The sequence below is a fragment of the Schistocerca piceifrons genome, chromosome 2 (genome assembly GCF_021461385.2).
Source record: "Schistocerca piceifrons isolate TAMUIC-IGC-003096 chromosome 2, iqSchPice1.1, whole genome shotgun sequence".
Classification (NCBI taxonomy): Eukaryota; Metazoa; Arthropoda; class Insecta; order Orthoptera; family Acrididae; genus Schistocerca; species Schistocerca piceifrons.
This window is the reverse complement of record NC_060139.1, coordinates 966144856-966167601: the sequence shown is the minus strand read 5'-3', so window position 1 is coordinate 966167601 and position 22746 is coordinate 966144856. Positions and strand designations below refer to the sequence as shown.

At 42.6% G+C, this 22746-nt stretch overlaps 1 protein-coding gene across 1 annotated transcript in view; it reads left to right on the top strand.

Moving 5' to 3' along the window:
- LOC124776024 overlaps positions 1-22746 on the top strand; it is a 173668-nt gene that overhangs the window by 12008 nt on the left and 138914 nt on the right. The gene's annotated exons all lie outside the window — the stretch shown is intronic.

Genomic DNA, 22746 nt, shown 5'->3' with positions numbered 1-22746 from the left:
TTCATGTTGCCACGGAATACATCTCACGTATTTAATGCACTCTCGTCCAAAGTAGCGAACAGTCAACTGCCAGCCAGGGAGCCTCGTTAGCAGGAATACTCTTCTTCCGTGCGCTGTTGTCGACTGACGTCGTGTGTTTCGATGTTTGTTTACGTGTACCATCCTCATGCTACGGTGCAGTTACCTCGCATCGGACGGACGGACGGACAGATAATAATTGTCTGAAAATAAAAAAATAAACTTTTCACTCGAGGGTAGATTTGAACCACGGACCTCTTGAACCGCAGCTGCTCACGCTAACCACGGGACCACGACGCTCCTGAGCTCCCTTCCTCCTTGATGTTGCCTATCTTGCACATGGACTACTCAGTTTGTATATTTTGCTATTTTTTTCATAGTTCCACACAACTTCTTCCTGTCTTCTCGATTGATCTGCGTTCAGTTTTTCAAGGTCTATCCACTGTGCCAACTTATAACTAAATCTGAGGGGGGTGCGATGGGGAGGTTCCCCTGTCAGTCGCTCCCGGAACAGAGTTCCTTATTTCAGTTCATTTTCGTTCTCCATCTGATCTGAAGGTTTCTATTACTAACATGGAAACACTGTCCACCCGTATAATCATACCAACATCGGAAGTTACCTCTGAAGTACGGAAGTTGAATATTTCTCTTTCAGTATCGACGAAAGATTTCCGAAATGAATGCATCAAGTCCGTCTAACGTGGAGCAAAATATTACATGCCCCTACATAAAGCATCCGAATATTGCCGTACCTCTGTATTCGATTGGAGTACGATTTCGAAACTTCCTTAATTATGAATATCGCCTAAAATGCGTACTGAATTTGGCGGCTGTTGGTATGGAAGTGCCTTTCTGCTATGTAAAACAGGAGAGGTGGAGCGAACACTAGTGTCTGTTCTTTTCGATAGCCTCCTACAATTTCTTGTTCGTTCCAGAAACTTTTGTAAAAGACTTTCTTTCATGTATGTGCTTTGAAAACTGTTATGTTTCTGGCGAATGCGTCCACAACGTAGAGGTAGTGTGTTCTATGCCTAGTAAGTTACTTTCGGCTGGACGTACGTAGGTCATTACTCTTATGTATTGTTTCCTATTCATTTTAATCCGAAGTGAACGTAAATTTGTCCTGGCTAGAGAACTAAAATGAAAAAAAAAAAAAACTGTAGCCTGCCAAAATATGTTAAGCGAGTTGTCTGATTGTCCGATATCAATGGATGAAAAAGATGTCCCATTAGCTAAATCAAACATTCAAGAAAATTGTAAATGATTGCACAGACTGTTCTCATAATTTCATTAATCGAATCACTGTCTTTTAAATCTTTTCAACAGACCCCATCTTTCCTTAATTCTGGCATTCTGCCTCCTCGGAGAATATCCTGAAAACTTGCTTTAGTTGCATTCCGATCTATGCACTGTTTTCTAAAGCCCGGTAGAAATCGAACTATCAGATGTCATGTCAAAATTCCTCCCATGATCTGACTGCATTCTTGAGGATACTTAGTCTAACAAGTTTTTTTTATCTGTTGACAGCACTATTATCATTCCGGAACTTCCCCGAGATTATGTTGCTGATTACATGAGCTGCCAGAAATTCTCCTAATGTTCCTTTCTCTAGCTGAAAGTGGACACCATCTGAGGCGAAATTCCAGTAAAGCTTCCTGGAGTCTTATTAGCATACAACGGCTATTGTGCTCGGATATTCCTGTAAGCTTACTGTGCTACAGTCGGCGTCTCTTTTTTCATAGCAAGTGAATAAAAAAGCTGCCGGTATTATTAAAATTTCGAAGAAGATTCTACGCTTTGATATAAAAGTTCGGTAAATTTGCAGCAAGCCCGGTAAGCTTACAGCAACCGTTTCCTGAAACGAGTTCCAGACAACTCCAATAAAGTGAATCCCTATCACGAAATTTTTACAAAAGTAAGTTTGAATTGTGTAAGAGACAATTATAGCTTCGATATCGAGCTCACTGCACATATTTGTGTGTTGATGCAAGTGGGACTCAAGAAAGGAATTTGGATAAAAAATAACGGAATTGTACCTAAGTTTCAAAACAAAGAACGTATAAACGGTTAATACATTTCTTCCACTTCTGTGAATCATAATTAAAATTCTTATATTATGAACGTCTAAAGAAGTAGAAAAATACGTTATTCTCTTCATAAACTACAGGATTTTTTTTAAAAACCTGTTATTCTGTTTAATAGGACCATAGTTGCATTAACACGGCTATTTTAGAGGATAAAATATTTACATAATGATACTCATCTTTTTTTCGTATTTTCATAGTATCGCATCACAGCCGAGTAGGGTGGACTTCACGAAATTTTCCGTCTTTTAAGTGAGGTACAATTTTTGCAGTTCATTTTAATTTGTATACAAGTGTAACACTTGTTTTACACAGAAGCGCCAAAGAAACTGGTATAGGCATGCATATTCAAATACAGAGATATGTAAACAGCGACTGGCAAACTGCTGAAGATTTCAATGCTGGGGCATCAACAAGTGTCAGCGAGGGAGCCATTCAACGAAATATCACCGATATGAGCTTTCGGAGCCGAAGGCCCACTCGTGTATCTTTGATGACTGCACGACACAAAGCTTTACCCCTTGCCTAGGCCCGTCAACACCGACATTGGACTGTTGATGACTGGAAACAGGTTGCCTCGCCGGACGAGTCTCGTTTGAAATTGTATCGAGCGGATGGACGTGTACAGGTATGGATATAACCTCTTGAATCCATGGAACCTGCATGTCAGCAGGGGAATGTTCAAACTGGTGGAAGCACTGTAATGGGGTAGGGAGTGTGCAGTTAGAGTAATATGGGGCCGCTGATACGTCTAGATACGACTCTGACAGGTGAGACGTACGTAAGCATCCTGGCTGGTAACCTGCATGCATTCATGTCCATTGTGCATTCCGACGGACTTGGGCAATTCCAGGAGGACAATGCGACACCCCACACGTCGAGAATTGCTACAGAGTGTATTTAGGAGCACTCTTGTGAGTTTAATGACTTCTGATGGCCACCAGACTCCCCAGACATGAACGTTATAAAGCATATCTGGGATGCCTTGCAACGCGCTATTCAGAAGAGATCTCTACCCTCTCGTACTCTTGCGGATTTATGGACAGCCCTGTAGGATTCATGGTGTCAGTTCCCTCCAGCGCTCCTTCAGACATTAGTCGAGTCCACGGCACGTCGTGTTGCGGCCCTTCTACGTGCTCGCGGGGGCCCTACACGATATTAGGCAGACGCAGCAGTTTCTTTGGCTCTTCGGTGTTTATTGTGTAAAACTAAAATTGCTGACGGGTGAAGATCTGTAGTAATCAATAACGCTGTACCACGTCAGGGTTAAATGTAGTATGCAGCACACACAATACTGGATTGTCTCTCGTCTTCACAACGTCCTTTGAAGACTCACAATATTAGACTCATTGTCTCCACGTTGTCACATAGTCGTTAATTTCGTTGGAGAACGTGGCAGCAACGTGTAGTCGACACCAGCTGCGAAACGAGAACTACGTTTTGTAGATCCAGATGAATTCAAATTTGTGAGAGCCCGTATTTCTGCGAACCGCATTGGTCTGCTAAATGAGTGATAGTTTCGTTGATAAAATTATGTTTGTAAGCCCTCCACCCCTATCCTGAGAGCCAGTGAAGTTCCACATTTCATGGAACATTGTTGTGGATGTGAGATCCCGTCATATTCACAACGATGAAAATCGTTGACACTGAGCACCCCACGCATCTTAGCTTGTACAAGAAATGCCTAGTGTCCTAACTGTAAACTTGTTGCAGTAATACTTTATTTAGTAATTCCATCTGCGCCCTGTACACGTTTCTGACTTATGTCACTGTTACCAAGTTATGACTTCAGTTTTCTTGCGTAATGATTATAGGGTACTGTTTAGTCATAGTTATTATGAATCCAACATTTCCTAAGAAAATACAAATTTATTTTAATCTTACTAGAAATATTACATAATCGGTGGTTTGTGACAGGCTTGTGTTACAATACTGCGCTTGATTACAGAATGTCTTTTAACTGTAGATGCTGACAAAAACATACTTGCTGTACGTTGGTTGATTGATAATGAAACTCTGGCAGCGAAAGAAGATTTATTTTACACTGTATTGAGAGACTGTATGAGTACTTCATTCTGTTTAGTTTTTTGTTTTCCTTCATTGTACAACCGTCAGTCGTGCGGTTTCTTTAAAATTAGCGGTGTTTTCTTGAATGGTTTCAGACTACTGATTTCAACAACTTTAATCTGTGGGATGGACAACACTTTTATTGTGGAAAATGAACAAATCCACTGACATAAACGATTCTCACAAAGAGCAGAATGTTCTGGCCTGGAGCCGGGAAACTTTTTTTTGAGTCGTCAGTCTACTGACTGGTTTGATGCGGCCCGCCACGAATTCCTCCCCTGCCCCAACCTCTTCATCCCAGAGTAGCACTTGCAACCTACTTCCTCAATTATTTGCTGGATGTATTCCAATCTCGGTCTTCCTATACAGTTCTTGCCTTCTACAGCTCCCTCCAGTACCATAGAAGTCATTTTCTGATATCTTAACAGATGTCCCTATCATTCTGTCCCTTCTCCTTGTCAGTGTTTTCCACCTATTCCTTTTCTCTCCGATTCTGCGCAGAACCTCCTCATTCCTCACCTTATCAGTTCACCTAATTTTCAACATTCCTTTCTAGCACCATATCTCAAATGCTTCGATTCTCTTCTGTTCCGGTTTTCCTACACTCCATGTTTCACTATCATACAAAGCTGTGCTATAAACGTACACTCTCAGAAATTTCTTCCTCAAATTAAGGCCTGTGTTTGATACTAGTAGACTACTCTTGGCTATGTATGCTCTTTTTACCACAACTAGTCTGCTTTTCATTTCAACCTTGCTCCGCCCGTCATTGATAATTTTGCTGCCTAGGTATTAGAATTCCTTAACTTCATCTACCTCGTGACCATAGATCGTGATTTTACATTTCTCGTTGTTCTCATTTCTGCTACTTTTCATTGCTTTCATCTTTCTTCGATTTACTCTCAATCCATATGCTGTTCATTCCATTCAGCAGATCACATAATTCTTCTTCACTTTCACTCAGGATATCTATGTCATCAGCGAATCGTATCACTGATATCCTTTTACCCTGAATTTTAATTCCACTGCTGAACCTTTCTTTTATTTCCATCATTGCTTCTTGCCAGCCAGGGTGGCCGAGCGGTTCTAGGCGCTACAGTCTGTAACCGCGCGACCGCTTCGGTCGCAGGTTCGAATCCTGCCTTGGGCATGGGTGTGTGTGATGTTAGTTAGGTTTAAGTAGTTCTAAGTTCTAGGGGACTGATGACATGAGGAGTTAAGTCCCATAGTGCTCAGAGCCATTTGAACCATTGCTTCTTCGATTGAACACTAGGGGCGAAAGGCACGTCCCTGTCTTACACCCTTTTTAATCCAAGCACTTCGTTCGTGGTAGACCACTCTTATTATTCCTTCTTGCCTCTGGTACACATGGTATATTACCCGTCTCTCCCTGTAGCTTACCCGTATTTTTCTCAGAATTTCGAACATCTTGCACCATTTTACATTATCGAACGCTTTTTTCCAAGTCTTGCTTCCATTATCAACTACAACGTTAGAGTTGCCTCCCTGGTGCCTATATCTTTCCTAAAGCCAAACTGATCATCATCTAACACATCCTCAATTGTCTTTTCCATTCTTGTATATATTATTCTTGCAGGCAACTTGATTGCATGAGCTGTTAAGCTGAGTGTGCGATAATTATCGCACTTGTCGGCTCTTGCAGTCTTCGGAATTGTGTTGATGATATTTTTCCGAAAGTCAGATGGTATGTTGCCAGACTCACGTATTCCACACATCAATGTGAATAGTCGTTTTGTTGCTACTTCCCCCGATGATTTTCGAAATTCTGATGGAATGTTATGTATTTCTGCTGCCTCATTTGATATTAACTCCCCCAAAGCTCTCTCAAATTATAATTCTAATACTGGATCCCCTATCTCTTCCATATCGACTCCTGTTTCTTCTTCTATCACTTGACACAAGTCTTCCCCCTCATAAAGGCCTTCAATGTACTCTTTCCATCTATCCGTTCTCTCCTCTGCATTGAAAAGTGATATTTCCGTTGCATTCAGTTTCACCGAATGTTGTTTTGACTTTCCTATATGCTGAGTCAGTCCTTCCAACAATAATTTCTTTTCCGATTTCTTCATATTTTTCATGCAGCCGTTTCGTCTTAGCTTCCCTTCACTTTCTATTTATTTCATTCCTCAGCGACTCGCTTTTATGTGGTCCTGAATTTCCCTGAACATTTTTGTACTTTCTTCTTTCATCGGTCAACTGAAGTATTTCTTCTGTTACCCATGGCTTCTTCGCGGTTACCTTCTTTGTACCTATGTTTTTGTTTCCAACTTCTGTGACTGCCCTTTTTAGTGATTTCAATTCTTCTTAGACTGTACTACCTACTGGGCTCTTCTTTATTGTTGTTTGTACAGCCTTAGAGAACTTCAAGCGTAGCTCGTCATTGCTTAGTACTCCCGTATCCTACTTCTTTACGTATTGATTCTGCCTTACTAATCTCTTAAACTTCCGTCTTCTCTTCACTACTTCGTTGTGATCTGAGTCTATATCAGCTCCTGGTTGTCCCCAACAGTAAAGTATCTGATTTCGGAACCTCTGCCTGACCATGATGTAATATAATGGAAATCTTCTCGTATCACCCTACCTTTCCCGAGTATAGCTCCTCCCCTCTTGTGATTATTGAACACTGTTTTACTACCTGAAATTTATTACAGAACTCAGTTAGTTTCTCTCCTCTCTCATTCCTTGTCCCAAGCCCATATTCTCCGATAACCTTTTCTTCTACTCCTTCCCCTACAACCACATTCCATTCCCCCATAACTATTAAATTTTCAGCTCCCTTTGCTTATTGTATTACCCTTCCAATACCCTCATATACTTTCTCTCTCTCTCTTCATCTTCAACTTGTGACGTCGGCATGTATACCTCAACTATCGTTGTCGTTGTCGGTTTGCTGTCGATTCAGATAAGAACAACCCTACGCTGAACTGTTCACAGTAATACACTCTTTGCCCTACCTTCCTATTCATAACGAATCCTACTCCCCCCATGCCCTTTTCCGCTGCTGTTTATATTACCCTACACTCATCTGACGAGAAATCCTTGTGGTCTTGCCCATTCGCTTCACTGACACCTACTATAATCTAGACTGAGCCTCTGAATTCCCCTTTTCAGATTTTCTAGATTCACTGCAACGTTCAAGCTTCTGACATTCCACGCCCCGACTCGTAGAACGTTACCTTTTCGTCGATTATTCATGCTTTTCCATATGTTCACATCCCCCTCGGCAGTCCTCTCCCGGAGATCCGAATGGGGCACAATTCCGTAATATTTTGCCAATGGAGAGATCATTATGACCCTTTTTCAGTTACAGGCCACATGTCATGTGTATACACGTTATGTGTATCTTTTGTATGTACGTCTTTAATTCTCTGGTTTCCATTGCCTCATCCGGTTGATCACTGATGATTCTTCCACCTTTATGACAATTTCCCACCTCAAGGGCAAGATAGTGCCCTGAACCTCTGTCGGCTCCTCCCTTTTTGACAAGGCCGTTGGCAGAATGAGGGTGACTTCTTATGCCGGAAGTCTTCGGCCGGCAGTGCTGATTATTAATGAAAATTTAATCCGTGGCAGGTTTCGAATTCGGGATCGAGGACTTTTTGATTACTAATCAAAGATGCTGCTCCTTTTTTAAATTATTGTTTTGTTCGTTATTGGTCGCTGTGTTAGCTCGGGGCGGACGTCCCATTGATCCATTGATCGTTGATTCCGTTACTTAGTTTTAGTTTATTATTATTATTATTATTATTACAGAGGGCAGCTATCCCTCTGACCGAACACGCTGAGCTACCGTGCCGGCGACTTCTATACCACAGGGCACTAGAATCTCGGAAACGGCGAAGCTGGTCGGCTGTCTGCGTGCAGCTGTTGTGAGCATCTATGGAAGTTGGTGGAACGACTGTGAAACCACGGATAGGCGACACGGCGTCTGACGACCACGCCTCACAACAGAACGTGGAGGCGGCGGCTTTCCTGCTCTGTAGAGCAGTGTAGGCGGCGACCTGTGGCAGATCTGGCGATAGAGTACAGTGCTGGTGCAGGCGCAAGTGTTTTGGGGAACACCGTTCAGCGCATATTCTTGAACAAGGGACTCTACAGCGGACCACGGCCCTACGAGTTACCATTTTGATCCAGCGGTATCAACGGTTACGTTAGAAGTTGACATATGGAAATGTGTTGCCTGGACGGATGAATCTCGTTTCCTGTTACACTATGTCGATGACCGTTTCCGGATACGGTATCATCTAGGCGATCAGCTGCTCAAAAATGACACGCCAAGGTAGTCACTAGGGGTATTGACCTGAGATTCCATGGTACTTGGAATCGAAGGAATCATGACACTTGTGCACTACACGAACAGTAATGCATACCATCTACTCCTTCGTCCTCGATATCTTCCCTCATAGCGAGAGTATCTTCCAGGAGGATAACTGTCCGTTTCACAAGGCCAGAGTCGTGCTACAGTGATTTCACGAGCATGATAATGAACTCACGTCGTTGTCTGTGACACCAAATTCGACTGATCTGATCCCCGATGGAACACATGTGGCATACTATCGGGTGCAAGCTCCGCACCCACAAACCGCGGACCCGTAATTTACGGGAATTGCGTGGCCTGTGCGTAGACATGTGGCACCACATACTTCCAGAAAACTTCCAAGGACATGTCGAATCTATGCTACGCAGAATCACTGTTGTATTGGGTTCCAAATGCAGACCAGAACCCTATTGAGCATGTGGTGCGCATGCCCACTGCGGTGGACTCCAAATGCACGCTGGGTACAACACCACAAGGGTGCTCCAACGGAGTGGGCTCTGAGCATTTGCAGTCTTTGAACTGACTGAAAAAGCCAAAGAAGCGGCATTAACAGCTCACCACTGCAGTCGATATGTGCACCACAGGGTTAAGCAGGTGGTCATGACATTGTCTCATCAGCATAGCTGTAACAATGGAACGGAACCGCAGCCGTGGGTACGGCACCCAAGAAGCCAGGCATGAGACTGCATACCTCGTTAGCGACTATGATGCTTCCTCGGAATAGGTGAAAACGGCGTAGGTCAGTTCAGCCACAAATCTCTCCGCTACACCCAAGGTTCAAATGGTTCAAATGGTTCTGAGCTCTATAGGACGTAACATCTGAGGTCATCAGTGCCCTAGAATTAGAACTACTTAAACCTAACTAACCTAAGGACATCACACACATTCATACCCGAGGCAGGATTCGAACCTGCGACCTTAGAAGCAGCGCGGTTCGGGACTGAAGCGCCTGAAACCGCTCGGGCACAGCGGCCGGCAGAGAATAGAAGCTTTAGACACATGGTGCAAGAGAAGAATGCTGAAGATTAGATGCGTAGATTGTGTAACTAATAAGGAGGTGCTGAATAGAATCGGAGAGAAAAGAAATTAGTGGCATAACTTGACTAAAAGGAGGGAACGGTTGATAGGATACATTCTGAGACATCCAGGGATTATCAGTTTAGTACTGGAGGGAATATGGCGGGGTTGGGGAAGGGGGTGGGTAAGTGTAGTGCCATGAAATGAATGCAGTGAGCGTACGCAAAAGGATGTAGGCTTCAGTAGTTGTTCGGAGATGAAGAGGCTTGCAAAGGATAGAAAAAAATGGTTCAAATGGCTCTGAGCACTATGGGACTTAACATCTGAGGTCATCAGTCCCCTATAACTTAGAACTACTTAAACCTAACTAACCTAAGGACATCACACACATCCATGCCCGAGGCAGAGTTCGAACCTGCGACCGTAGGGGTCGCGCGGTTCCAGACTGAAGCGCCAGGAACCGCTCGGCCACTCCGACCGACTACACAGGATAGAGTAGCGTGGAGAGCTACATCAGACCAGTCTTCGGATTGAAGATGACAACAGTCTATATCAGTCAGAAGTAGCGAGAGGTTATGGAAAAGTGGGAAATTCTTTGTAGTCAAAAGATGTCTTTATTTGTAGTAGTGGATACAGTCTTAATTATTTGCAGAAATGGCTGTGGTGATGGCAGTTAGTATGATGTTACCTGTAGTAGTACACGTATGCTGAAGAGCCGAAGAAACTGGTACACCTGCGTAATATCGTCTACGGCTCTCCATAAATCCGTAAGAGTACGTTGTAAGGCATCCCAGATATTCTCAATAATGTTCACGTCCGGAGAGTTGGTGGCCAGCGGAAGTGTTTAAACTCAGAAGAGTGCTCCTGGAGCCACTCTGTAGCAATTCTGGACGTGTGGACGTGTGGGGTGTCGCATTGTCCTGCTGGAATCTGCGTCGGAGTGCACAATGGACATGAATAGATGCAGGTGATCAGACAGGATGCTTACGTACATGTCACCTGCCATTGTCGTATCTTGACGTATCAGGGGTTCCATATCACTCCAACTCCACACGCTCCACACCGTGACAGAGGCTCCACCAGTTTGAACAATCCCCTGCATGGGATTATGTCCGTAACCGTAAGCGCGCATCCGCTCGATAAAATTTGAAACGAGAGTCGTCCGACCAGGCAACATGATTCCAGTCATCAACAGTCCAAAGTCGGTGTTGATGGGCCCAGGCGAGGCGTAAGGCTTTGTGTCATGCAGTCACGTCCGGGTACACGAGTGGGCCCTCGGCTCTGAAAGCTCATATCGATGATGTTTCGTTGAATGGTTCGCCTGCTTATACTTCTTGATGGCCCAGCATTGAAATCCCCAGCAATTTGCGGATGAGTTACTCTTCTGTGACGTTGAACGATTCTCTTCAGTCGTCGTTGGTCCCGTTCTTGCAGGATCTTTATCTGCCTGCAGCGATGTCGGAGGTTTGATGTTTTACTGGATTCCTAATATTCACGGTACACTCGTGAAATGGTCGTACGGGAAAATACCCACTTCATCGCTACCTCGGAGATGTTGTGTCCCATCGCTCGTGCGTCGACTGTAACACCACGTTCAGACTCGCTTAAATCTTTATGACCTGCCATTGTAGCAGCAGTAACCGATCTAACAACTGCGCAAAACACTTGTTGTCTTATAGGCGTTGCCGACCGCAGCGCCGTTTTCTGCCTGTTCGCTTAAAAACGGCTCTGAGCACTATGGGACTTAACATCTGAGGTCATCAGACCTCTAGAACTTAGAACTACTTAAAATGAACTAACTTAAGGACATCACACACATCCATGCCCGAGGCAGGATTCGAACCTGCGACCGTAGCAGACTGAAGCGCCTAGAGTGGCTCGGCCACAACGGCCGGCCCTGTTCGCATATCTCTGTATTTGAATACGCATGCCTGTATCAGTCTCTTTGGAGCTTCAGTGTAGTTTCATGAAGCTCACCGGACAGAATGTTCACACGTAAGATCATTACAAAGATCTTAGTCGCCTCTTCAAAGAGCACAATAGCTTTGGGCGCCTGTAGGAGATGTAGAACTACGCGCAGGCGGTCATGTTACTCTCCATCGCCGGCGTAAGTGTAAGGGGAGAAGCGGTGTTTATGTGCCCTTCGGTTACATGATTACATGTCAGAGCGACAGAAATGGGCTACCGTGTTAGAAGATGCCCATGACCACACCGCCAAAGAAGTTCTCCGGTATTGTACGGGTATCAGCACGGCCTGTCCAATTCGTCTTCAAGGTATGGAGTACCACTCGCAAACACGTAACAGGGAAGAAAAGAACGGAGGTAGTAAAAAAGTAGTCACCGACAATGAGAGGAGATAAGTGTCACGCCTAGTAAATTATAATCGGTTTCAAACTCGACGAAAGTTGTTGCTGTCAGGTCCTTCACAAGCATTTTCCGAAGGAACTCGCAAAGGGAACTGCACGAAATGGACATGTGGAGTCGGATATTTCGCGCAGGTACGTTTGTCGCATCGGCTCATACTTCGTGTCCTCTGTGCTCAAACAAAACATAAACGTGCTCCAATAAGCTGTAAATCTCTTTTCGAATGAGTGAAGCACCGATATACTGACGGCTCACCACGCAGTGTGTGGAGGATGTTGTTAAGTCCAGAGGCTGTTCTTTGTCGTTTTCGGGCTCTTTTTCGTACCATAACTTGAATCCCTTCATTCAGATTATCGTGAACATGCACCAGGATGGTTTTTTTCAATCACATTTATTCTACATCTTCATGTTGAGTATGCTGTGGACAGTCCGTCTCTGCAGGTGACAAGGTCCGTGTTTAGTGGGTTCCAGTGATATGTTCCTGATTTGGCAGACACTTAGTTACCAAATCGTACCTTGACTGACTAACTGAATCACTGGATCTTAAGACAGAAAGCTCCTGGAACTGTTTTGAACAACAGGTGGAACTTACCAGTCAATATTCTCCCAGTTTGCTAGTTCTACGGGAATTAATTCTCAATGAGTGGCTTCAGCTGGACATGACATATGCGAAAATACTCGTCGGTTACCATTCTCGTCAAGCTGAGTCTGCTATCAAGACCATAGACGGTGTTAGACAGTATCAGCATGATTCTCGTGGGATTCTCCTGGTGCTTAGTTGGTAACTTAAATTGACGAACCGAAACATTTTACGGCTTCTTTTAGAGTCTGTAGGACCAACAATTGAACACAAAACAGCAGCGAAATTGTGTGCATGGATTCCTTGGTAAATTTCTGGAGGTATGTAGGATCAGATGTCTATGCGCAAATCAGGAAATTCATGTAAATGAGGGTCCGTTGGTTAAAGGCGCGGAGCTGATGTCCGATGGCGCGTGGTATGTATTCTATGAGGTTTAGATCACCTGAATTTAGTGGCCAAGACAACAAAGTGAGTTTACCAATACTCCTCCAAAACCTGGTCTTGTGACTGGGACCGTTATCGTGATGGAAGATGTCACTACCATTGGGTAAGACATCAAAGACGAAGGAGTGCAGGTGGTCCACAATAATTCCCACGTAGTCCACAATAGTCACGACGCCTTGGATTACTACCATAGGTACCATGGAAGTCCAGGTGAATGCCTTCTCAGCAAAATGCTGTCCCACCAACATGAATCCGTGTCACAATAGATGTTTCAAGCAACTATAAATCTGGATGATGGTGTATCCAGACGCAGCAGTCGATATGGTGTAACAAGAAACGTGACTCGTTCGACAAGGTGAAACATTTCCATTTGTTCGCAATCAGTCTCAATGGTCCCACCTACTATCGTTATGGACGATGTGATTGGGTCAACAAGGGAACACATGAGGGTCCTCTCCTGTAGAACACCATACTCAATTATACGCGCTGAATGGTGTACTCCAAAACACTTTTGTCTGCACCATAAACATAGATCACTGCCTATCGTACTTTAAAAGGAGGGCAAACCTCCATCTGCCACCTTCGCAGTCCTTCAACCACTTTCCAAGGATGCTCGCGACTTCAGCACGCGAACAGTCGACGAGCTACTCGCTCCCAGGCGCAGGGCTGTAGCAACCTGCCCTTCGTCTTAGTCGCTTACGTCAGTGAAGTTCTCCATTTTAGGCTCGTATATGCGTTAGAGTAATTCCCAATTCGTTTCTGTGCCGCTTTATATAGTTTGCTACGGTGTCACGTGCCCACACCACCACTAGGCGATCTTCAGTCTTTCGGGTGGAAGTGTCGATATGTATTGGGTCATCAGTGAAAATAAATCAAAAGTAAGTGATGTCCTTGACGGCGATTGTTCATCACAGACAAGTGTATCGTTGGGAGTGCCCCAGGAAAGCGTGACAGGACCGCTGGTACTCTTTGTATACAAAAATGATCTGATGGACAGCGTAAGCAGCAATCTGCTGCTTTTCGCTGATGCTGCTATGTTGTACAGGAAGGTGTCGTCGTTGAATGAGCAAGAGAATACAACACGACTTAGACGAAATTTCTAGTTGTTGTAATGAATGCCAGCTAACTCTAAATGTAGAAAAATCTAAGATAATTCGAATGAGTAGGCAACGCAATCCCATAATGTTCGTTGTAGCATTAGTAGTGTGGTACTTGACATAGTGCCAACGGCCTTGCTACAGTAGTAACACCGGTTCCCGTCAGACCACCGAAGTTAGGCTCTGTTGGGCTGGCTAGCACTTGGATGGGTGATCATCCGGTCTGCCGAGCGCTATTGGCAAGCGGGGTGCACTCAGCCCTTGTGAGGCAAACTGAGGAGCTACTTGATTGAGAAGTAGCGGCTCCGGTCTCGGAAACTGACATACGGCTGGGAGAGTGGTGTGCTAACCACATGTCTCTCCATATCCGCATCCAGTGACGGCTGTGGTCTGAGGATGACACGGCGGCCGGTCGGTACCGTTGGACCTTCATGGCCTGTTTGGGAGGAGTAAGGTCGATTAAACATGAAGCCGTGACGTTGCGAATCCATATGAAATGAAATGAGCATGTAAGGATTGTAGTGGGGAAGGCGACCGGTAGATTGAAGGAGTTTGAGGAATGTGAGGTTCATCTGCAAAGGAGACCGCGTACCGCGTACTAGCGTGACCCATTATTGAGTTCTGCTCGAGTGTTTGAGATTAAAAGTAGACATCGGGGTAATTCAGAGGCGGACTGCTAGACTTGTTAACGGTAGGTTTGATCAAAGCGCAAGTATCACCAAGGTGCTTCAGGAACTAAAATGGGAATTGCTGAAGGGGCAGCAATTTTGTTTTCGAGGAATGCTACTGAAAAAAATTCAGAGCACTGGCTTACTGCAGACCGAACCCAGCGCAGCCAACGTCCATTTCGGAAAACGGCAACTAAAGATAAGAGAAATTGAGGCTGGTGTGGAGGCACATTGACAGTCGTTTTTACCTCGTTCTGTTTGCGAATGGATCAGAAAAGGAAATGAGTAGTGGTGGCGCAGGGTACCCTCTGCCACGCACCTTACTGTTGCTTGCGAAATACGTATGTACATATAAATATAGGTGCAGTAGTCCCTAAGACAGCTGAAGATATCCCAAATGCTCATCGTGCACGTATGTGTTTCCAACATGGATTGCGCAGCAGCAGACTTCGAACGCTTTGACGGTGAAGACCTGTGTGAGACGTTCTTTGTTCTGTGCCCAGGCCGTTACACGAGGCCCTATTTGACTTCGTCTTGAAGCTAGCTTATGCCGGTATTACATTATCAAATTTCTTTGTGAAAGATTTGCTCAAAGATGTGATCAAATATTCGTCAAATACACTACTGGCCATTGAAATTGCTACACAACGAAGACGACGTGCTACAGACGTGAAATTTAACCGACAGGAGAAGATGCTGTGATATGCAAATGATTAGCTATTCAGAGCATTCGCAAAAGGTTGGCGCCGGTGGCGACACCAGCAACGTGCTGACATGAGGAAAGTTTCCAACCGATTCCTCATACACGAACAGCAGTTGTCCGGCGTTGCCTGGTGAAACGTTGTTGTTATGCCTCATGTAAGGAGGAGATACGTGTACCATCATGTTTCCGACCTTGATAAAGGTCGGATTGTAGCCTATCGCGATTGCGGTTTATCGTATCGCGACCTTGCTGCTCGCGTTGGTCGAGATCCAATGACTGTTAGCTGAATATGGAATCGGTCGGTTCAGGAGAGTAATACGGAACGCCGTGCTGGACCCCAATGGCCTCGTATCACTAGCAGTCGAGATGACAGGCATCTTATCCGCATGGCTGTAACGGATCGTGCTGCCACGTCTCGATCCCTGGGTCAACAGATGGGTACGTTTGCAAGACAACAACCATCTGGACGAACAGTTCGACGACGTTTGCAGCAGCATGGACTATCAGCTCGGGACCATGGCTGCGGTTGCCCTTGACGGTGCATCATGGACAGGAGCACCTGCGATGGTGTACTCAACGACGAACCTGGGTGCACGAATGGCAAAACGTCATTTTTTCGGATAAATCCAGGTTATGTTTACAGCATCATGATGGTCGCATCCGTGTTTGGCGACATCGCGGTGAACGCACATTGGAAGAGTGTATTCGTCATCGGCATACTGGCGTATCACCCGGCGTGATGGTATGGGGTGCCATTGGTTACACGTCTCGGTCACCTTGTAACCTCCCCACAAAAAAAAAAAATAATTAAAATGAACCATGTATAACCTCCCCACAGAAAAAAAATAATTAAATGAATTTTAAATATTGTAACCTCTGAACAAAATTGGTTCCCATTTATAGTCTCTGTGCAGAAATGCATTCACATTTAATGTAACCACAAAATTCTTTTCTCATTTAATGTTAAGTTCGAAACAGAAAAATTCCTAAACACCAAAAATAAAAAATTCAGTAACCTGGTAAATCTTAGGACGACAGCAGCGCTGCGCCTCGGCCCTGTATTTTGAATAAAAAAAGCAAAAAAATTCTTACCTCAATAAAAACTGCAAATATATCTGCTCTTACCTAAAAAATTTTCGGCACAGCTCCGTGCAATGCTGGCCTATGCTTTGTGATTCATGAAAGGAATAATTATCCATCGGATATATTCTTTAAATTGTATGAATGCTTTTTTTTTAAAAAAAATACTTTATATTATAAAAATTATTATTGGGGCGTTTTTTAAAAGAAATTGGATGACAGTTAACATACATTACTAGATATGCGCAAGGCTGCTTCTTTACCTTCTACAATAATACTCATCCTCCATAGTCCCGACCAGGGCAGACTGCTGACACGCGCAGACTACTGCCGACACTCACAGACTACTGAAGACAAACGAAGACAAATGCCGACTAGCGACAAGCAACAACTAACTACATACTGCTCTCTGGTCAGAGACTCTCCTAAGTCCTGCCTGTTGCAGGCAGCGCATATATCGCATACCTCTTACATAACCCTCCACTGGGGGGGGGGGGGGGGGGGGGCAAAAATTTGGCAGCGATGGTGAGTCAATTGGACTTGCCATGAGCAACAAATTTTTCCTAATTAACTAAGTTTACAATCACAGAATATATACATATGTATATACGTGCAGAACATGAAATAAAATATATTGCACATGCACTGAGTACAGAACATATCAAGCAATGACAAAATGTATATGCAATGAGTACAAAACATATTAACAAATGACAAAAGTGCACACGCACTGTAGTAAAGAACATATCAGGAAATCACAAAATGTATACGGAATGAGTACAAATCATATTAACAAATGACATAAAGTGCACACGCACTGTAGTTCAGAATATATCAGCAAATCACAAAATGCATACGCAATGAATACAAATCATATTAACTAATGACATAAAGTGCACACGCACAGTAGTTTTTTTTTTTTTTTAATGTGTAAGTTTATCTGGAAAAATGTGCACGGTCTGATGTGTAACGACAAGAAAAGCGAGCTGCTAACCTTACCTTGCCGGGCGCTTGCCAAGAAAAAATACGATAATCATAAGTAAGTAGTCACATAAATATAATTGCATAAGTGGTCATAAAAAAATCAGGAAATGGCATTACAGTGTGATAAATCATAAAGTATGTTCATTCAATAAAGGGTTTGATCTTGGAGATATGGTGGTTCCCTTTGGTTTTTCTGGTTCTCAAAGTTTCGACGTGTACTACATTGGGGTGAGGAATGCTGCGAATTCGATATGGACCTGGATATAGAAGCTCAAATTTACTACATCTACTTTTTCCCCTATTAGATAAATAATGTGTGCGTACTAATATCTTCTGTCCAATGTGAAAGTCACGGCGTGTACAAACCTGTTTTTGCTGTCTTCTCCGGCACGTTTGATGTTGTTCAGCACAATGTCAATTATTTCATGGTGTCATAGTCGACGAGATGTAGGAAAGGTTATTAATTCTTTAATTTTGTTAGGTGGTTCAACATTTTTCAGTATAACAGACGGATATAACGTACGTGTCCATATAGCAGATCGAAACTGTGATCCATTATCGGAAATAACTTTCAATACATGCCCTACATGAAATAGAAAATGTTTTACAAATGCTTTCGAAACAGTTTTAGCAGTAGCTTTGCGTAACGGAGTGAAGGTAACAGATTTTGAAGTGAGTTCAACAGCGACAAAGATGTAGCAAAAACCTCTATTAGTTCTGGAAATCGGACCAAAAGTGTCTACAGCGGCCATGTGTCTCAATTTAACGGGTACAATGGGATGTAATGGAGGAATATGTGAAGTCGTATCTGACTTAGCTTCCTGGCAGATTTTACATGACGCTAAAACTCGTCGAATACGTTTCTCCATGTTGGTAAAATAACAGTTCTGTCTCAGTATAAGAAAACATTTTCTGGCTCCGTAATGTGCGCAACTTAAATGAGTATACCAGATTAATTTGTTAACAAGTTCGTCAGGAATGCATAATAACCATTTGTTGCTGTCAGGGTGAGAGCGGCGAAACAGAATGTTATTGCGTACAGTGTAATTGTTTCTAATGGTAACATTAATCCTATCTTGCCAAAGGTGTTTAATTTCTTTCCATACATTGTCTTTACTCTGCTCTTGTGTTATGTCTTGTAATGACGACGAAATGAAATTCTCAAATGCAACTTGTTGAATGCACATGACGCTGAAATTTGCTTTGCAGAAGTTGGTTGCGATGTCTTGCTGATTGTTGCTGAGAGAACGGGATAGTGCGTCTGCTACAATATTTTGTATACCGGGAATGTGAACAATTGTAAAAATTAAATTCTTGTAAATAAAGTTTCCATCCGCCGTGTGTAAATTTAGCGGAAAGTAAAAACTGTATCGCTCTATGGTCTGTGTAAGCGGTCGTATGTCTTCCATAAAGGAAATGCCGAAATCTCGTAAATGCCCGTACAACACATAATGTTTCAAGTTCTGTAACAGAAGAATTGCGTTCAGCAGGTGACAGAATGCGACTCGCAAAGGCTATGTTTTTAATTACTGTAGTGCCATCTTCTTCAATTTCCTGAAAAATGTGTACGCCTAAAGCGGTGTTAGAACTGTCGGTGGCAATGGAAAAATTTCTAGTAAGATCTGGATGTGATAAAAGTGGTGCATTCAACAAAGCTTCTTTCAGGTTCATAAATTCAGAATGTGCTTGCTTATCCCAGGACCAAATAGTGTTTTTACCTGTCAATTGACATAATCTAGGGGTGTCTAAAGCAGAGTAATGAATAAATTTACGAAAAAAGTTAATTAAACCCAAAAAGCTTCGTAGTTGTTTCTTCGTCGTAGGAACAGTAATGTCAAGTAAAGCTTGAAGTTTTTCCAGGTCAGGCGCAATGCCTTCTGCTGAAATTGCATGTCCAAGAAATTTTATAGAAGTTTTGCCAAAGTGCGATTTACTGAGATTAACTGTGAGTCCTTGTGCACGAAAAGTTCCTAACAGTTGTTCAAGAATCAGATTGTGTTCAGACCAGTTAGCTTCTGGAATAAGAATGTCGTCTACATACGTTGTGATTCTGTCTTTAAGTTCTGTCGGAAGTATTGTATTCAAACCGCGAATAAATGCTGCTGAAAATAGTTAAACCGTACGGTAATTTACAAAATTGATAAGTCACCAAAACAGAGAAAAGGCGTATACTTTCTGCAGTTCGGATGGAGTTGAATTTGCCAAAATCCCGATTTCAGATCTAATGTGGAATAAATAGCAGTACCATGAAATTTCTGTAGAAGGTCTTCTAGTGTTTGTGGGCGATCTGTTTCATTAATAATAATGTCGTTGATGTGACGCGAATCAAGTACGAGGCGAAGTGAACCATCCTTTTTCTTAACAATATGGAGCGGGTTTATGTACGGACTAACTGCCGGTTCAATAATTCCTTGGCCAAGCATAGCTTGCAATTCTTTCTTAACTTGCTCTCTGTGAATATACGGAATGGGATAATGTTAGGCTTTAAATGTGTCGTGCTGTTTAACTTGAAATTCATACATAAAACCGGACATAGTACCAGGAACGTTGTCAAAAACTGGAGCTTGCTGTAAAAGAATTTTGCGTAGTTGCGTGCGTTCGTCGTCTGTATTTGCACTGCTCTGTTTAACTTTATCAGAAATCACCTGTATAACGTCATAGTCGGCTTCGTCTGGATTATTATAGTTGTGTACGTACGTATCTGTTAACAATGTGGAATGACAGTCTATGTTACGTGATGCGGAAATGACCTCTGTACGATTAATTGTTTGTTCTTCTGCAGATAAAGAGTGCTGAAATTCTAAAGCCAGTTGTACATTTTCATCCTTTAACATTAAATAGGAGTTTTGAAAGTCAATAATTGCGTCGTGTTGTACCAGAAAATTCGTACCTAAAATAACGTCTGTCGTCAATAAGGGAACAATCCAAAAATTTGAGTGAAATGTATGACCTGCAATACAAAATGATAAATATAAATGTAAATTTTACATCTACTCCTTTACCAGATCTGCTCCTTTTACTTTAGTTTTGCCTAATGGTAACGTGGGATAGGTATTCTCTTTGTTACATTCGTTGATAGTTTCCTCATTTATGACTGACATAGGAGATCCAGAATCGATTACTGCTGAAAATCTGGATGATCCCATCTTTACTTCGATGACAGGGTCTGAAATGGTTTTTTGAATAACCGGTCTTTCCTACAAAAGAGTGTCTCGGATGTCGTCAAAAGTAATAACATTTTCGTGAACAAGATTCTCTGTGTCAAAAGTATTGCTTGCGTTACTGGAAGATGCAACCTGTACTGTATTTAGTCAAATTCTATCTGACGTGCTATTATTTTCGGGAGGATGCTGTGGCATTTCCACTATTTGAACTGTTCTGTTATTTCTTCCTGACGTATTACGTTCGGGATGATATCTACTGTCTGGTTCATTCATGATAATATGTTGTTGCGGATGATTTTGCAGCTGATAAGACCGACTGTTATTAAACGTACGCTGAAAATTGTGCTCATTACTTTTACGTCTGTCATGATAGTCATTTCTATACGGTGCATTGCGATAGGAATTGAAATGGTGTGTTTTCTGTACGTACTGATTTCCTTGCTGCTGTGCGTTACTATTTGTTGGAGCTGACGCTATACACGTAGGCGGCGAAACATTAAAGCTTGGTTGACCTTGGAGACTGCATTGTTGGTTAGGTATGCTAACCGGTTGGTTTTGTTGCTATTGCGATGAAAAACGTCTATTGTTACCAAAATGTGGTTTGCGATTGCTGAAAATTTATACATACTCATGATTAAATTTTGTCTGTTATTAAAATTCTCGTGTTTGTCATTTCTGGAGCGTCTAATGAAAACTGTCACTTTCGGTAAAATTTGTCATATCAGGTTTTCTTTACACGTTCATAATTATAGATAGATCGATAGTTGAAGAGCTGTTTTGATAGATATAAAGGATAGTAGAAGAGAAGGCAGCAGTGCAGAAAACTAAAGATGAAATAGCACTACTACGGCTCAGGGCCCTGTGCACGCTACGGCACATATTCATTAAAGCGTAATGAATACCCTGAGGTCAATTACGCGCTACAAATAAATTTTACTTTCTGCGTTACAGGCAATGCCGGTGAAAATTCAAAAGAAAATTGTTGTATCCAGTTCAAAGCGTGTACCTGTGCTCTGTCATTTTTAAATACCTTAGATTTTTTTACGGATAAAAATTGCTTATAATCAACGTTATCGTCTCTGAATGTGTGAACAGGTTCTGTTTGTCTGTGTCACTTCGGATTCTAAGTCGCGTGGTCTCTGTAAATTACCTAAGTTACACTGGCTGTGTGAGTGTGTCAAATGTTTGGAATCTGGCATATGCTGTGACGTGTTATTGACAGAAACATTTTTCATCTCTGTCACTTCTTGCTGTAAAGTTGACAATTTTCTACGCAATGTATTATTGGACGAATCTATCTCACTGATCGTCTGCTGTAAATTTTGGAATTCAGGTGTTTGATTAAACGAAATCGGTGAAGTATCGTCTGATTTGCTGTCATTATTACTTTCTATAACGTCAATACGCCTGGCCAATTCATCATATTTTTCAGTCACTATTTTTACCTTATCATCGTTTTTAGTGTCACAAGCATTAATTTGTTTTTGTATTTTACGTGTGGTTTCGTTCAATTTTTTAACGTCTGCTTTGATGACATCGGAATCCTGTGTTAGTTCTAATTGTTCGAGTCTGTCGGTCACTGTCTGAAAGTCTACTGTGTGTGTATCTGTTTTTGATTTAAGATCGGAAATTTCATCACGCAATTCGGTGTTCAACTGTTTGATAGTATTAATTTCGTCTGATACTGTAGCAATATTGTTGTCTACGTATGTTCTTGCTTTCGTAAAAAATTTACGTTTATCTTCCTGTCTCTGTGCAGTAATTGTTTCCATGACTTGTCGTTTTACTTTATTTTGTTCCTGTATGAATTTACGGTAACGCGTTTCACTGTTTGTAGGTGGTGATTAAAACGTTCATCAATTTGACTGTTCTGTTGGTCAAATTTCGCGTCTACTTTTGCATCCAGTGTGCGTGAAAGTTCTGCTGACATTAATTTAAACTCGTCGCGTAACTGTGTTGCGTTTTCAGAGCATTGTTTAGCGACTGCACTAATTTCGTCTCTAAGTGATTCTGTTGCAGCTGTTTGCATATTCCTTAATTCTTGAGCAACAGATCTAATTTCTTCACTACTTTTCCTAGCACAAGCCTTAATTTCCTCACGTTATTGTTCTTTAGTATCATGACATTGCGCGGCAAT